The sequence below is a fragment of the Talpa occidentalis genome, unplaced genomic scaffold (assembly GCF_014898055.3).
Source record: "Talpa occidentalis isolate TD23 unplaced genomic scaffold, MPIMG_talOcc4v2.1 talOcc4.11, whole genome shotgun sequence".
Classification (NCBI taxonomy): Eukaryota; Metazoa; Chordata; class Mammalia; order Eulipotyphla; family Talpidae; genus Talpa; species Talpa occidentalis.
In genome coordinates this window covers 17,212,576-17,230,855 of record NW_023601104.1, presented here as the reverse complement: position 1 = coordinate 17,230,855, position 18,280 = coordinate 17,212,576, and the positions used below count along the sequence as shown (strand labels likewise).

Below are 18,280 nucleotides of genomic sequence, written 5' to 3'. Positions count from 1 at the left end.
GAGGCAGGTATCACTGTGGCAGCTGCATCACACATGCTGGCCTTGACTAAGGAGATGGGGATGCTAGAGAGAGTGGCAATCATGTAGCTGGTGCTCTACCAGATGGGAGTAGAATGAAGACAGATGTACCCCTTGAGTAGTTTGGGGAGGAGGGAACCCTTGACCGAAGCTTTTAAATACTGAATGAAAAGGTTATAAACCCTGATTAGTAAACAAGAACCCTCATAGATTTGTAGGCATACTTTGACTTGATGACAGTCATAAGAAGATCAATCTGTAGGTCTATTTGAGATGGACTGAAGCAGTAAGAAAAAAAAATAGAGATGAGAAGGTGAGTAAGAAAGCTACTGAGGGAGTTTAGGCATGAGGGCTGAGAACATGGGTTATGCGGAAATGCGAGAAAGGAAATGATAGCAGGAGACTCATTGAGAAGCCTCATCTCAGGTGAGGGTCAGGTCTTGGGACCCTGGACTTAATACAGCGGACATTTCTTGAGCAGTGGGTAGATTGGTCAGTTGTGGTTGTTTAGAGAACATTATTGATGAAGGTTTGTGAGGAGTAAAAAGTAACTTTAATTTAAGTCCTGGAATGGGATTAGTGATGCCAGCGATAGAAGCAGTGAGTGGGGGAGGGGACTTGTGTGCTGAGTTTGCCTTTGACATACAACATTTAAAGGAATGATATCTAAATAATTATAACTTGTGGGCAGGCAGACCTCTAAGACTGGCATCAAGTGAGAGTTCTGGTCTGAGAGTATAAATTTGAGAAATGACCCAATAACTGTGTAACAGATATTTTCAAGACAGGCCAAATTATGACGGAGAGAGAGCACACTTGGGGCAACCTTGGTGAATGGGTAACTAAGACCTCAAAGAAAGATCCTGAGCTCTTGCTCTTCCCCACAGTGATGTGGCTCATCATGGAAATAGTCTCATGTATCCACTAAAGGTTCATGGGCACATTCTCCTTTGTCAAGCGTAAGTAACTGCCAAGTGCTAATGGGAAAGTGAACGACTCTCCAAAACTACACTCTGCCCCTGCCTTCCCATGTCACCTAGATGTCCTCTACCTGCGCCTGCCTTGCACCAACTTCACCTCCTTTCACTTTTCGAATGTGAAAATGTGTGATCTCCATTTCCCCTAGGGAAGGTCTCCATTAGTATGTTAGATCTTTATTTTTTTTTTTTTTTAATTTTTCTAGAGGCATGTCTTATTTATTTATTTATTTATTATTTGTTTGTTTGGTTTATACATGCACTGGGTACAGTCAGAAGCGTGGGAGGGTGAGAGAATTCACCAGAGCCAGAGCGGGGAGCAGAGCAGGCAGAAGGACCGAAGTACACTGCTGAGGGGAGCAGCGGGCGGCAGGAGAGGTCTGCACGCCATGTGGGACCCTCCTCCGATGGCCGGGGAGCAGCCGGGAATCGAACCGGCTGCAGAGGCTGCAGGCAGCTTCGCAACCCAGCGCTCAACCGCTGCGCCACCGGGGAGGCCCGTATGTTAGATCTTTAATGAGGACACCATCTGTCTTTTCATGGCACTGATAACTGTCCCCATGAAGAGTCTCATCCTGTGACCCTCGTGGCCTGTACCACCCTGCCAATCGACAGGGCACGACCCCTGATCACCCTTCTCTTAGGGGTGAAATAGAGGATATTGTATTCCTTCTCTTAGGAAGTCAACTCCATAGAAAAGCCTACTTTAATAATTTTTATAGAATTCTATAATGATGGAAGCAGCCCAGAATCATCAAATTTGATGCCTACATAGGGAATCTGAAGCCCAGAGGTGGATTTTTTTTTTTTAAGGTCACACAGATAAGTGGCCCACAAGCGCTCGACACCCCCCTCACCCCCAGCCATTCTTTTCACCACAGGTTTCTATCCTGTTCCTTGGAATTTTTTGAGATGTGAACCAATTTCAAACATTGACATGCCAACTTATTATTGATAAAAAACATTGTACCAAGTGAGCCAAAATGTTGATGCCTGTTCTTCTATCTGTAGGGAAATACACAGTTGATCAAAAGTTGTTTTGTGATGATGGAATCAGCAGAGAAGTGAGAGATTCTTAATAGCTGATGGATAGAGGGGCAAATTTTGAAGGCACAAGCAACTACATATTCTACCTCCTTATCAACATATGTGACTGATCCTCTCCCTGTGCGGGCTGATTTGTTTATCTGTTCATTCATTTATTCAAAAAATATATATTGTGAACCAGTTTTGCCATAGGAACTGTTCCAGGCTCTGGGGATACATTGCTGAATAAAAAATGACCAGTTCTGAGACCATGGGGAACTTACATTTTAGTGGATAGATTAAACAAACAAGTGAATATAATGTGTTTATGGTAATAAGTGCTAGAGAGAGCAATAAAAGAAGAGAAGGAAGAAAAGCTTGGGTGAAATGGAGGATATTGTATTCCTTTTGGGTAACTAATGGCAGGGTTAGAGCTACTCTTTATCTTGTTCTCTTGCACCTTTTGTTTTCAAAATAGGGATGGTATTTGCCATCTAAAGCTTAGAATTACTTTAGGTTAAATAGCCTTTGGAAAAAATGATGTTTCTTTTGATCTTTTGCTGTAGAGTCAATTATACAGCTGAAATATTTTATAAATTCTGAGCACCTGTTTTTTTAAAAAGATTTATTTATTTAGACAAGCACTGGGGGACAGGCCAGAGGCGTGGGAGGGTGGGAGAATCCACCAGAGACAGAGCAGGGAGCAGAACAGAAGGACTAAATACACTGCTGAGGGGAGCAGCGGGCATGATAGGAGAGGTCTGTGGCGCCATGTGGGAATCCCCCTGGCCAGCCTGGAATCAAACTGGTGACATGGAGGCTGCAGACAGCCTCACAGTGCTGTGCTCAACCCGCAGCGCCATGGGGAGGCCCCTGAGCACCTATTTTTGATTAAGTTTTATTTAAGTTCTGACCTTGAACTCCCTCAAGGTCTCTTCAGGAAGGTGGCTAGCAAACCCTTCTTTGAGAGATACTGAGCCATAAATGGGGGGCAAGACCCCAGACTGAGCAAAATAGTTCCATCTGTGGAACAGGCCAGATGGTGACTCTCATGCCTACCATCAGGATTAAGCTTCATTTCTTTATGAGGGCTTCCCAAGTCCCTTTACCCACCTACAAGCATTCACAGAGTTCTCCCAGGTGCTCAATATGGTCTGTGGTGAATATGGGAAATATCCAGTGGGACCCATGCTCCTTTCTAAAATGAGAGGATTGGTCTATATGGTCTTGAAGGTGTCCCTCAGCCCCAACATTTAATGACTCTAGGGCTTCTGTCTCCACATAGGTGTTGTTAAAACATTGGTTCCTCTTCCCACCCCAAACCCCAAATTGCCTACAGTTAGTTTAATTCCAAGACTCAATAAAGCAGAAGGCAAAGAAGCTAACTCTTGCAGAGCTGTTGCAAGAAACAAGTAGTTCTTACAACAGCCTTATGAAGAAGGTTATATTCTCTCAGCGATGACGCTGAGACCCCAGGAGTGTATTAACTCCCCTACACTTTACAGTCTACGAAGGAACAGACTTAGGATTCCCATTGAGGCTTGTTTCATTTCAATGCTCCTCTTCTTCCCTCCTCCCCCCACCGCCCCACCTCTGAGCAAGGCGGGCAGTCCTGGAGGTTGGTGAATGGAGCAGCTGGTTGCAGGATGGCTTCATTATTGGCCCAACCCGTAGAACTTGCCTGGTGGCATTCATTTACTTAATTTCAGTCCAACCCAGCCCAACCATTGCCCAAGACTGTATTAGTTTCCTAGGGCTGCTGTAACAAGTTCACAAGCAGGATGATTTACAACTGCAGAAGTGTATTTGCTCACCATTCTGGAGGCTACAAGTCTGAAATCAAATTATCAGCAGGGCCCCGCTCTCTCTGAAATCTGTAAGGGTGGATCCTTCCTCGACTCTTCTGACTTTGCTTGGCTTCCAGAGATCTTTGGCATTATTTGGCTTGTGAAGGCATCACTCCAATCTCTGCCTCCATCTTCCCATGACTTTCTATCCTGTGTGCCCATGTCCAAACCGCCCTCTTCTTATAAGGACACTCGGCTTTGGATGAAGACCCACACTAATCCAGTGTGACTCCCTCTGCTCTTGATTACGTCTGCCACGGCTCTACTTCTAAATAAGGTCACATTCCTAGATTCAGGGGACTAAGACTTTTTGGAGGAACATAATTCAACCTCTTGCAGTCCCCAAGAACATTTATTGCCCACATGGGCATTCTTGGGTATTGAGCATATTCGCTTTATGTAAATATGAATTTGTGTTGAGGAATTTTCTTAACTTCCTTTGTAACTCTCACAGAGTATTCTTATCATCCATCCTCCCTTGTCTAATGTGGTATCTTAATACTGAGCCAATAAACCAGAATTGTCTATTGTCTAGACTAGATGCAGTCCGGGACCCACAATGTTCTCTCTGTCCCAGCTATCTTTTCCGTAGGAGAACATGGGTCTAGGCTTTAAAAAATCTGGGCTAAAGTAATGACTGGCACCAACCAGCTGCATGACCTTGGATGAGTCCCTTCCCGCCTCTCTGGGTCTGACTTTCTCACATTTAAAGTAAGAAATTTGTATAAATGTCTAGGATCTGAGACTCCAGGTTTCTTTCCCATGGTATGAAATCTCCTATTAGAATCTCTCTTGGTTAGAAAACAGAGCCAGGTCAGTTTCCTGCAGGGAATCATTTTTAATGCCTTTGTGTTCATGTGTTATAGAGCAACCCCGATATTAAACGGGTTCCTGGCTGTGGGTCCTCACCCGCGCGCTTTAAAGGGACTTATGAATACTCTACTACAGACACACGCAAAAGGGTTAATAAAAGGTTTATTTACAAGAGAAAAGGAAATAAGGAAAATGTACAACTCAGGGAGAAAATAGGGAAATAAAGTCTTTAATGCGTCCTACCCGATCCGACGACCTGGAAACCCCAAAGTCACTCTCAGAGCTGACCGGACGCTGCTGCTGGCCAAGAGCCCAAAAATGGAGAGAGCCCCCAAAGCCCACGTGTCTGCCTTTTGTATCCACCTGGCTGCTTAACCCCACCCTCAGGTCCCAGCCACCTTCCCTTTGGTGGTGATGGGATTTGGAGTTCCCAGTGTCTTTGGCTTTGACCTGGGGTGGGGGTGGAGTCCACAAAGCCTATATGGAATTTGCTTTGGGGCATCCTTTTCCCCCTAACACATGGACAGAAGGAATGTCTTTAGTTTGCTCTTAGTGACACTCAACTCACTTCACCAGTAAAGCAGAAAGACGTGTGTGATATTGCTTCGGGCACAGGTGGTCAGTTTTGAGAGGAAGGCAAGAGCGAAGGAAGGTTGTGGAACAGCCTCCAAATGTAGGATTCCGGGACAGCATGCAGGGCAGGCAGGTGCAGGGCGGGGGAGGAGGGGGCTGGGTGGGTGGGGGCAGGCAAGCCAGGGCTGGAAGGTGTGGGTATGGTGGTGGGATTCTGGGAGTGTGGTGTTGCTCACATGGTCTAGCCGGCCAGGCCACACCGGGGCATGGCATCCAATGTGAGGCCTATAAAAGCAGTCTTTTGTGTCTTTGGACAGAAATGCTTAGAGAAAAAGGCTCTGCCCCACACATGGACAATCTGGTAACTCAAACATTGAAAGAGGGAGATTTGTAACTCCAGGAACCCCCTGAAAAGACAATCCCGTGGTTTGTGTAAAACAAAGACAGACTTGAGTGGTTTGGGTAACAGAGTTATTTAACAAAGATGACTTTCTGCCTCTGCTAATTTCCCTTTTTTTGTAGTTATTGGTGGTTAAAAGAGATGTAATATAGATAGGAGGAAATAATTCCAGCTAAAACTGACACTTCGGCATTGTTGTATTTTCCTTCCTTTTCATTCTTGGAGTAGAAGTAGATTCTGCTATCATTTAGGAACATCCTGGCAGATTTCACCTATTGTTCTCTTATTCTCTTTAAACCCTCATAAGATCCCTTGTCCAATCCAGTTTTTGGATTCTGAGAGTCCCGAAGTCCACACTTTTCATTTTGTAGTTGAGCAAACAGAGACTCAGAGATGTGAAGTGACTAGCCCTGAGTCACACAGCAACTTCGTGGTAGAGAGCAGACAAGAACTTCCTGTTGTTTCACCCTCCCTTTCCCTCTGAACTAAATGTGTTTTGTTAAATAGCTCTACTTGAGTAAAATGCTATGTGTGCTTTTTGAAAAGACTAGAATGAAGCCTTTTTTTCTCATAGGTAAATTGTCTTTACAAAGCAGTGAGAAAGAAAATGAGAGCAGGCAGGGTGGGAAGGAAACGAAGTGCATAAGCTTTTCCAATTTCACCTTTGGTTTAAATAGGTCACCGTGGATGGCACCAGGTCTACACTGGAGCAGAGCTTGTACAACACGCACAGATGGGCCCCATTTCATTCACCTTCCACGGCCCTCTTGGGTCATCTCCCCAGTATGGCTTTTCTCTCAGATCCAGTTTCCCATTACTCTAAAGTCAATATTGGGTGGCGCAAGGGGTTAAGACACAGCCTATGAAGCTAGCGGCTGCCACTGAAGTATGAGTTTGAGCCCCGGCCAAGGAGGAGATCACATGGCACAGTAGACCTCTCCTGTCTCGCCTGCTGCTCCCCTCAGCAGTGTGTTTCAGTCAGTCTGCCTGTTCTGCTCCCCACTCTGTCTCTGGTGAATCCTCTCACTTCCCCCTCACCCCTGCATCTCTGGCTTGTACCCCAGTTCTTGTACGCATAAGTAAATAAATCTTTTTTTTAAAAAAGAAATATCTAGATCATAGTGACTAAAAGATGAAGGCCTCAATGCTAACCCCAAATAGCCATTACATTAAAAGATTGTATCCATTGTAAGACCTTAAAGAACTGAATTTTTGATGTAAAATGTTGGTTGGGATAATCATAAGAAAGGTACTGATATTGTAGCTCTGATAAGTAAGTATAAATTTATAACCATAAGCTCAGGTGTTCAGGAAATGTTATTAAAATATATATATATATATTTAAAATGACATGAAATCCAATGCTAAACCCTCTCCTGCCTACCCGGTAATAATTTCATTTTTTTTTATCATTAACTAAACTTTATTCTTTATCCAGATGTCCTTATTTTTTCCCAATTATTATTACTATTACTATTATTTTTAAAAGTTATTTATTTATTTATACAAGAACCGGAGTACAGGCCAGATGCGTGGGAGGGTGAGAGGATTCACCAGAGACAGAGCGGGGAACAGAACAGGCAGACTGACTGAAACACGCTGCTGAGGGGAGCAGAGGGCGAGACAGGAGAGGTCTGCTTCACCATGTGGGATTCTCACCTGCCAGCGGGAATAGAACCGGCACTGCAGAGGCTGTGGACAGCTTCACAGCGCTGTGCTCAACTGCCTGCGCCACCAGGGGAGGCCCTTACCAATTATTATTGAAGTAAAGTTGAGTTATGTCATCGCATTTACTTTAGGGGTTATGGGGGTCAAACCTCCACAGATGTATATTTTCACACATGCCCACCACCACAGCCCCAATAATCCACTATGTTCCACTGGGCTCCCTCCCTCGCCCTACCCCCTCCTCACCACCCTCCCCAGCAATTTCAATTTTGGTCTCCCAAGCCTGTAATCAGGATCGCACAATGAATCAGGGGGCTTATTTTGTTCCACTAAATGGGGGAATAGCCTCTGACTTTAGTTCATTATTAGGGATATTAACAGTCCTCTAAAGACAGGAAGCACTCCTGTGTTTAGGCCTTCATTTTCAGACAAGAATCTTTATCCATTCTGATAAGATTCTGAGAATCTGAGCTGGGGACCTGCCCCCTAACCATTTTTCTTGTGAGGTGTTGCCACTTCTGGGGGGCCTGGCTGGATGCAGGCTGAGGGCCTGTAATGCTCAGAGACCCTCAGTATCAAATGCCTCTTCCTATTTACTGACCCTAAAGCACAGACAGGACAGACGACTTAAGCAAGTGAACTGGAAATTAAGGAGCCACCAGCGACCTTGGCGGATGCTGAGCAAGGGAGGACATGGCAGAAGGGCACAAAGGAGCAAAGGAGCTGGAGGCCCACCTGGGGAGACACTGATGTTTAAATCGTTGCTGTCATTTGTCAGCGTCAGATGCTAGCAGCCAAGGCTTCTGAAGAAAAAACTCGTCCAAAGGCAGTTCTCCCGTGGAGATGGGAATTCTCTGGCCTGTGGGAGGTTGATGGGATTGAGCGAGGGGGAGAGGCGCAGGGAGAGGGAGGAATGCACAGTACAGGCAGTGCCTACCCAGAAAAAGAATCTGGAACACAGAGGTCATAAACCAACAGTTTACTGACATGCTTTGTTTGGGCAAATTAGGAAAAACAATTTTTTTTTGTATTACTTGCCAACATTTGAAAACCAAGAAATTGCGAATAAAACTGGACATCTGGCACCTCAGAGTTAGGACACCAATCCCCTACAGAAACCACACACTTAACCACAGTCCCACCCAGTTGTGCTCACTTTTATTACCCCTATGTCTGCCCCCAAAAGCAGATGGGTTAGTATGCTCACCTGTGGCACTGAAATAAGAAGAAATTTCTAACCCTTTTGTCTTCCATTTTTCTTTTTTCTTTTTTTTTAAAAGATTTATTTATATATACAAAAACTGGGGTACAGGCCAGATGTGCAGGAGGGTGAGAGGATTCACCAGAGAGAGAGTGGGGAGCAGAAGAGGCAGACAGACCGCGAAAACACTGCTGAGGGCAGCAACAGGCGAGGCAGGAGAGGTCTGCTGTGCCATGTGGGTTGCTCCCTGGCTGGGGATTGAACACACACTGCAGCGGCTGCAGATAGCTTCCTAGGTTGCGTCTTAACCCCTTGCGGCCCTGTCTTATATTTTTCAATACCGAATTCAGGTATCCTCTTGATTTCTGAATGCTCATATTCTGCCACTTAAATAATTTGTTAAGAAAGACCTACACTAATAGCTGTTTTCTAACTGAAAGCAATGCAAGAGGATTTCTGCTTTTACAGAAAAAGAGCTTTCCTGGTGTTTGTTTTGTGGCAGCTCTTTTAGAGGTAGCCCCATTCTCCACCCCTCCCCCACAGTGTGAGCAACACTGCTGACCTCCTTCCCTGGGAAATACTTTCAATGAGTTGTGCACTTACCATGTAATTCCTGCACTTACTATATGTGAGTGCAATTTTGGTTTTTTATGTTATTTGGTAGGATATTTGTTGGGTCTGGAAATGCTCAAAAAATTTTCCATAGAAATGAATGGTAATTGTTCCATTACTTTAAGCCATTGTGACTTACAAGAGGTTTTATTGAAACGCTTCTCTACTTTGAGATGGGGCTGGGGACCTGTTCCTGGGAGAAAAGCCGATAACATTTTCCTTCTGGGACAAATTACAGAGGCTCCTTCCTTTTATGCCACAGAGCAGAGCTGGGGACTGGGTGAGACACCCCCTCCCCCCAAGAGAAGATCCTGCCTTTTCAGCTCAGAGACTTTCCCTATCCTAACAGAGAGTTACAGAGGTTTTAGGGTATTGAAGCTCCAGACCATTCCAATTTATGAAGATGTTATGGGTCAAAAGTGAGTTTGTACGTCATTTCTTTGGGACAGTGAATTTTCCCAGAGCAATAGTGTCAAAAGTTGAGAAGCTTTCTCATACATTTGGGAAGGTGGAGAGGATGAAATGAGACAATACGAATAAAAGGCTTAGCACGGAGACTATTTTTTTTTTAAACTTCAGACTCCGTAGGTGCACACACTTTTTTTTTTTTTTTTAAAGGTTTATTTATTTATTTATGCAAGCACTGGGTACAGTCAGAATTCACCAGAGCCAGAGCTGAGAGCAGAGCAGGCAGACTGATGAAGTGCACTGCTAAGTGCACAGCGGGCGGCAGGAGAGGTCTGTGCGCCATGTGGGACCCTCGCCCGGTGGCCGGGATCAAACAGGCGCTGCAGAGGCTGCGGGCAGCCCCGCAACCCAGCGTTCAACCACTGTGCCACCGGGGAGGCCCAGCACGGAGACTATTATGTGGAAGAGGGAGGGGAATGGACTTTCCAAGGCCCGGAAGTGTTGGGCCCAAAATTTGAAATAGACTAACTTTGATTTTGGTGTTTTACCACCTCCCTTTGGCATTCTTTCTCCAGCCTGCAGTGCCACACTGGGGGAACTTCCTCTCCATAGCCCTTCCTGGGTGCTCCCAGGCTGGCCCCCATTCCTGTTCTCCTGGCCTCCTACTGGGCAGCTTTTCCTGCCCTCAGTGCTGTGGAGTGAAAGTTTGCATTTTGGAAAGATGTTTCTTTCATTGAATTTTTTTTATTGTACCTTTTCCCAAAGTTTGCTTTTCCCAAAGTTTACTATTTCCCAAAGTTTCTCAGTTAACAGTATTTGTTAAAAATACAGATTCCCAGCCCAATCCTGGATTTGCAGGATCAGAATCTCTTAGCTGGGGCCCAGAAGCCTGAAGTTTTTGGAAAAACAATGTGAATTTTGGGCCTCCCTGGTGGCACAAGGGGTTAAGTCTCAGCACTATGAAGCTATTGGCAGCCACCTTAGAATGAATTCCATCCCCTGCCAGGGAGCCACCCACATGGCGCAGCAGACCTCTCCTGACTCACCTGCTGCTCTCCTCAGGTGTATTTCAGTCAGTCTGCATATTCTCTTCCCCACTCTGTCTCTGGTGAATCCTCTCATCTGCCCCCCCTCACCTCTGGCCTGTACCCCAGTTCTTGTATGCATAAATACATAAGTCTTTTAAAAAAGAGTGCCAGAAAGTCCATGAATGAAGGAGAAATTATGTGTGCCATAGGGACAAACCCAGAAATTGGATTTTGTATGCATAATTCAAACTTTAAAATTAAATTTATTTATTTATCACATCACTGTTAATTTTTGTACAATATTTAATGTCTCCCCTCAGGTAAAATTATTTTAATCTAGTACCAACTCCAGATTCTTGAAAGGAATTGCCCCTACCCCCCAATCTTGATTACCTTGGCTTGGGATTCAGGACGCAAACTGATACATCAGACTACAAAGTTCCATTTCATAGTAAATGAAGCTATTCAAGGTCACAGGGCTCACCAGCGGCTAGCAAGGACTAAAATTCATGTCTCTTGACTCCCAGGCCAGTGCTCTTTTCTCTACCTTTTATGAGTAAGACATTGTTCTTCTAAGAAGAGGTTACAGTATGAAAGCAGGACAAAGCTGTCCACACAAATTACTGTATTATAAGGCAGTGTATAACAAATGACAACAAAGTGATTCAAGTAAAATATGTGGGAGCTCTGGGTGAAAAGGGGACTTCTATTTGAGATGATTACAGAAAGTTTCATGGAGGAGTTTCTCAAATTTTCTGCACAAGAGAATCACATCATTTTAAAAAACACATTGTTTTAAAAATCACATTGTTTTTCTAAAAATGCAGGTTTCTGGGCCTCCGCCTCAGAGAGTCTGATCCAATAACTTGGCTGAGTCTTGAGAAGGGCATTTCCATGGGCAGAGAGAGCAGAAGAGCATCCTAGGCAAAGAGAATGGCAGGAGGGGAGGCATGGAGGTGGGCCAGGGAGAATGCACTTGGGGAATAGTAAGTATTTTGACTCTGCTGGGCAGTACATGTTGGCCATGCAGATCAGAGGGAACTGAAGATGATGCTATGACAGTTGCATAGTATCTGAAGAGCTGGATTTTCTAACAAAAAACCATTGGATTTTTTAAAAAGATTTATTTATTCATGCATACAAGAACTGGGGTACAGGTCAGATGTGCGGGAGGGTGAGAGGATTCACCAGAGACAGAGCGGGGAACAGAACAGGCAGACTGACTGAAATACACTGCTGAGGGGAGCAGCGGGTGAGACAGGAGAGGTCTGCCGCGCCATGTGGGTTGCTCCCCAGCCGGCCAGGATCAAACCAGCACTGCAGAGGCTGTGGACAGCTTCACAGCACTGTGCTGAACTGCCTGTGCCACCAGGGATGCCCCCACTGGATTTTTTAAAATAAAGGAATGACAACCTCAGTGGTATGTTTTAGCTACAATGCTCAGAGGGAACCCAAGAAAAGACTAGAGAAAGGAAGACCAGGTGAGAAGTAGTCTAGAACAAGGAAATTGAGTTGAAGAAAGATGTGAGGCCCATTAGTGGATGAAGTGAGAAGGCAGGAAGGGTTTGGGGGTCAGAGGTGAGTTCCATTTGGCATGTGCTACACGCTACATTCAAGGTGACCTCAAAGCATACAGGTGGACTTTCCAGCAGAAAATAGAATAAGTAGAAAGTGAGAAGAAATTACTTTTTGTTGCTCTTGTCATCAAGGCCCTGGGAATGGGCCAGAATGCCAGTGGGAGAATGTAAAGCGGGGAGGGAAGTGAGCCTGGGAGCACCACATTAGGTGTTCTGTGGAAGGGGAGGAAGAAAGGACTTTGGTGACAGAGCTAGCAGGTGTGGAGCAGGATAGAGAGAGGACAGGCTCATCTAAGGAGAAGAAGGAGGGAATTTTGTGAATAAGTCTTTGAGCAAAACAAAATCAGAATTGTGGAGGATTCAAGAAAGATGAAAGCTGAGAAATAACCATGGGTTTGACTTTTATCTTCTTACTCCCCACCTCATCAAATCCATAAATATTAAATTCATTTGTTGCAAACCAAACACACATTGGATGCTCTGCACCTCTACTCTCTTATCCTGTCCTTTCAGTGAGAGGCATCTCTACATGACTCATGCTGTCTTATTCCACACAGCCTTCAATTATCAAGTACTGTCAATTCCACGCTTACACCATTCTACATCCACTTTCATTTTGCTCGGCTCCCACTATGGTTTCTAAGGTGGGGACTGTAGTATGCAATATTTTCAGACTTACTGATCATTTCCTTATAGAAACTATCCTGTGAAACATACAGTAGTTTGTAGCTTTCAGTTGAAGCTAGGGATTGAGTAGCCATAATACAAGACAGAACATTGTATGTTCCCATAGGAAATAGTCAATATGTCAGTATAAGCTCTAAAGGGTGGAGATAATTTCTAGATGAGTGGTTAGAGAAGGCTTGTAGGGCAGATTATAGCATTTGAGATAGTCCCTAGAGATTGAATATAAGTTTAACTACAAGGAGTATCCAAAAAAGGGTATTCCAGATGGAACATGTCTTCCAGATGGAATATATATGTTATATTCACTGATTTTAGCTTGGTTGGATTATAGGCTGCTTGGAAAAGACTGTTGGGTAATAAAGTAAGATTTGAACCAGATTATAGCAGGCCTTAAATATCAGGCTAAGGAGTGTACATGTCTGCACAGAGACATGACAATTCATTTGTTCTAGAGGAAGAAGTGCCTGGAGGTGGGAAACTCTATCAAAGAGTTAAGATGAGAAGTGTCTGTATTAGGGTCTGGATAGAGGGAGTCAAGCAAAGAAACACTGGTAGAAATATTATGGAAGACAAATTTGATGAAGAGGGCAGAGAGGAAGGGCAGAATCCAATCCAACTTGTGTGAAGTTTGGAGGTAACAGACCTGGGTGGGGGGTTGCCTATAAAAGACACAGAGGACGCAGGAGGAGAAACAGCAGTTGGAGGAAGGTTCACTTGCTCACTCATTGAGCTTGAAGTTGCAGAGTCATCCAGGTGCAGGCAGATAGAGTTGGGGAGAGTCTCAGGCTCTGGTGTATGCTTTGTGGGTCAAGCCAAACTATTGGGCATCCTTATCTGACAATTACCCTAATTAAAGCAGGGCGATTTTAGGTAATTTTTGAGAATGAAAAGGAATGGAGTGTTGCTTAATATTGTATAGTGTGGGATCTCTTCTTTGATGAATATGTTTCCTGTATTCTTTTGAAACATAAGTTGAACCTATAGTATGCATTTTTCTATTATAGCGCCATGGTCTTTTCTGTAAGCTTTGCAGATACAATGATTAATACATTCCCATTCATGGTTCTTGCATAAATTCTACCAGTGGTTCCTCCTTCCAGTTTCTTTAAAGTGTGATGAGCTTCAGAGCTTTAGAGACATCTTCAAAGCAATTTCAGTGCAGAATCAACTTCATTTTAAAATCTTTTAAAATTGTCTTTTCCACACCTAATTCAACATTATTGTTAAAAGCAACTTGACTTCATGAAGTCTTTCCAAAGTTTTTGACTTCATTTTCATAGAAGGACTAAATTTTTTAGGAAAAAAAAAAGTCCAGACTCCTCTGTTTTATCAGCTTGTGTAATGTCTATTTAAATGATGTAATTTCAATGCAGTTACAACTGTCATGCACAGTGTGGCATGAACAACAGAATTCTTGGTTATTCCACAGCTCATATGGTGGCAGCAGAAAGTGTGGACATTCCAGTGTCCTCTGGCTGGCCCCACTTGCTTCTGTAGCAACCAGTTAGTGGAGTTTTATTGTCGTATTATTAACAGTGCAGTCACCTGGTTTATTGATATCGTTTCCACAAGGCATTTCCAATTTGATCATCATATTTAAATGCTTTCTTGCATCACTGTCCTCAAGGAACATGGTTTCCATTCCCACTAAACTTACCAACATCTTGCCCTTGAAGAGCAGACAGCATTTAATGTAGGCTGTTGTGCTTACTCTCCGAACAGTTTCTGCTCAGGGAAAGCGATATACAGAGTGTCCCAAGGCAAACTAGAAAATAACACCGCTAGGAATCCAGCGGATATCGTGACTGCTTATGCAGAATCCTCGCTTCAAGAGATGAAACGGAATCAGCAACTAGAAGGGCATCCCTTGGGATGAGGTTTAAATTTAGAAATTCATCTATGGCCTGAAGCTTTCCCCTTTATTAAGAAAACCAAAAACATGTGAGGTTCGAGTTTCCTCCACTGTTGTCAACGTTTTTACCAGCTTAAGACTAGATGAAAATCCCCTGTTTTTTGTTTCTCTTAATAACAATCTGCATTTTTATAGGGTGACCTTTGTGTCTCCATATCATTTTATAAACATTGAACACATAGAATAAGTTTGTTACCTAAGCAGATGTAATTGTTCTCAGTAGTTTTTGTCTGTTGTTTAAGGGAAAAAACGCATATTTTTTCAAGATGTGATCACATTAATTATTGGACATACATTCTAGCAGAAACCGATTTGATTTTGCATATCTGTTTGCCAAAATCAAGATACCTTCCTTAGCAAAATGAATATATTCTAAATCTTTTTTTTAAGATTTATTTATTTATGCATATGAGAGCTGGGATACAGGCCAGAGGCGCGGGAGGGTGAGGATTCACTAGAGACAGAGCGGGAAGCAGAACAAGCAGACTGACCGAAATACACTGCCGAGGGGAGCAGTGGGTGAGACAGGAGAGGTCTGCTGCGCCATGTGGGGATCTCCCTGGCCAAGGATCGAACTTGTGCTGCAGAGGCTGCAGATAGCTTCATAGTGCAGTGCTTAACCCCTTGCACCACCAGGGAGGCCCTGAATATATTCTAACTCTTATTTAGCCCGTGCTCTTAGGGATGCAAAGGCAACCCAGTCCTGGTAAATGTGACTATTCTTTCATAGTATTTTTACAAATGGAAGAAAAAGGGTGGAAAAACAATGAATACTAACTTTTTGGAGTTCTATTTGGTTTTATCTAACCTTTCTTTATTATAGCTTCTGAAATGTCAATGTAATACTAACTCATTTGGGGAAAAATTTAAGCAATGCAGAAAGTAAAAGTCCCTTCTCTAGGGTAATCACTATTCCTGTATTCATATGTGTTCTTTCGTGTCTCTCAGACTGTCAGCATTCATGTTTTGTAATTTTTTTTTCATATTTTTTCAGACTTCTTCTTAAGCATCACATGCTTACATACATACACACCCCTACCTGTTGACCCAGGAGAAGGTTATCCTGGTGAATACCATCCTGCAACATGCTTTTTCTGCCAGGTAGTTGCACCCTTGTGTGTCAGCGAGTGTTGATCCCTCAGTGCCAGCATGGTGTCCCAGGGGAGGGGCCACGCTTCTGGCCCTGACTTCCTGACCCTGGAAGGAGCCTCTCATCTTCCCTGCACTGTTTCAGCTTGTGGCCTTCTGCTCTCCCCACCTACCCAAAGCCACTTCCCCAAGCCCAGCCCCCAGAGGTGGGCACTCCCAGTACAGGGGACCAGTTCCTCAGTCTGAGAACATGGTCATCCTCTTCTCTGTATCTACAGGTGCAGAGATCCTACGTGACAGACCATTTCCCCAAGGAATATGTGAGAGCCTTAACTGAGATTTGCCGGCCTGCAACCACTCACCCCAATATGTGGGTACTTGTTTATCAGTGTGGATATGGGTGTTGCTTTAGAAAGTAAAGCCAATACTTTTGCCTGATGTATTTCTGCTACAGAATGTACTGGAATTAAGTAAATTCCAGTGTGCTGTTTGGCTGGTACTTGATTCATTCTTCGAAGACGAGCTTATTTAAGGCTAAAAAGGTTGGCATATTTTTAGGCTCTTAGTTTCTCTTTCAACATTCAACTTCATCTCAGCTTCTAGACTTCAAAACAAGTCATAGATGATTAACTCTGGGCATATGAGAGAAGGTGCACGCCATGGACAGGTCTCCCTTGGCGGGCAGGCTCCCCTGTCTCCTGCCCATTGAACTGAGTGGCCAGGCATGGAACCCACAGGTGGGGAGGCTCAGCTGTTTCTAGGCTGCGTTCTTTTGGTTTCTGATATGAGATGACTTGTGCTGGCGGAAGGAAGAAACACTTAGAAAGAGTCTGGGATTTGAAAATAAAGTATCTTGGAGGTACTGAAAATTTGAAATAAATGCCTAAAACTTTTTTAGAGTAGCTCTAACTGCATTCCCACCCCCTCCCCCAGGGACTCTCCAGCACACACATCATTGATAGACAGCCCGGGGAACTAATGCATGCCTGTCCACCTAACACTGTATTCTCAGCACCTAAGTTATTTCAGATAGCTCTTCTTAATTCTTCCAGATACAAAGATGAGGTTTTTGAAGTATGTTAACCCATCTGGAGTAGCTACATGCCATTCACAAAAAAAAAAAAAAAAAAAAAAAAAACCCACAACAAACAAACAGTAACAACAACAGCAAAAAGCAAACAAACAAAGAAATCCTCATTCAACACCAAGGCTTAAATTCTTTATGTTTTGCGATCAGCGGTAACAAATTGCATAGTTCTGTGAAAATAAAGGCTAAGACTGCAAGCAGCATCTCTCTCTGCCCAGCCCAGTGACAGGAACTTGCTGTGGGGCGACGGTTCAGCATTACTCTGCAGAGAATGAGAAGGATGTTCAGGGAGAGGGAGGACAGCCGCACAGCAGACCCTCGCGGGAAATAAATGAAAGGGATTCTGGCTTGGAATGTGTGGCAAGTTTCCAAATCTGCCTTCGGAAAATGTAAGAATCCAATTTCTTCACTAGGTGAGCACCTCTGAAAACAAGAAGGAGTTGAGGAAGAGAGGCAGTGATGGGAATGGAGAGAGGAGGCGAATAGGGGATGAGGCCGGACGTGGCCATTTCTGTGGGAGGCCCTTGGTCCTGGCAAGGGATGAGTATTGATCGCAGAGCCATCAGGAAGCATAATGTGCATGCTCACGGGTGATATATTTATCTATGATTTATACCCTGCTGACTTCCAGAAAGGTTCTGAGGTGGCTCACCTGCTAGTGAGTTAATGCTTCCTACACACACTGAGCAACTCTGAAAAAGTGAGTCACTACCCAGCTGTTAAGTGAGCCAAGAGGGGGGTTGTTTCTTCTGAATGGGGTGCCCACAGAAGCTGTCAACACCCACCTGTAGGAATCTTGATACAGTCAAATTCATTTAGCTGACATCACCAGGAAATCATTGAATCTTCCAGAAAGCCACAGCTTCTCCTGTTAGAAGCCAGTCTTCTAAAACTTAAAATAGTTTACACAGAATCTGCTGTGTAGTGAAGATTATGTGTTTTTTTTTCTTCTTAGATGATTGATAACTGATTAAAAAAGTCTCTGAGAAAAGTCAGATTTTTTCTACATCTACTGCTTATTTTTTTTTAATGAGTTTTATTTCATTCACTTTGGTGGCTGTTAGTACTTTCACAGACTTATGAACCATAACCACTAGTTTTAGAACATTTCATCACTGTGTAAAGAAGCCACATGCTATTAACCGTCACTCCCTGCCATCCCCTTCCAGCCCCTGGCAACCATTAATCTACATTCTAGCTCTATGAATTTGCCTATTCTGGACATTTCATTTAAGTGAACTCATATAATATGTGATACTTTGTGTCTGGCTTCTTTCACAAAGCATAATATTTTCAAGTTTTATCCATGTTGTAGCATGTATCAGGACTTGATGCCTTTTTATTGCTGACTAATATT

At 43.8% G+C, this 18,280-nt stretch overlaps 1 protein-coding gene across 2 annotated transcripts in view; it reads left to right on the top strand.

Moving 5' to 3' along the window:
• SHC4 (SHC adaptor protein 4) overlaps positions 1-18,280 on the top strand; it is a 129,750-nt gene that overhangs the window by 2,244 nt on the left and 109,226 nt on the right. The window lies entirely within an intron of this gene.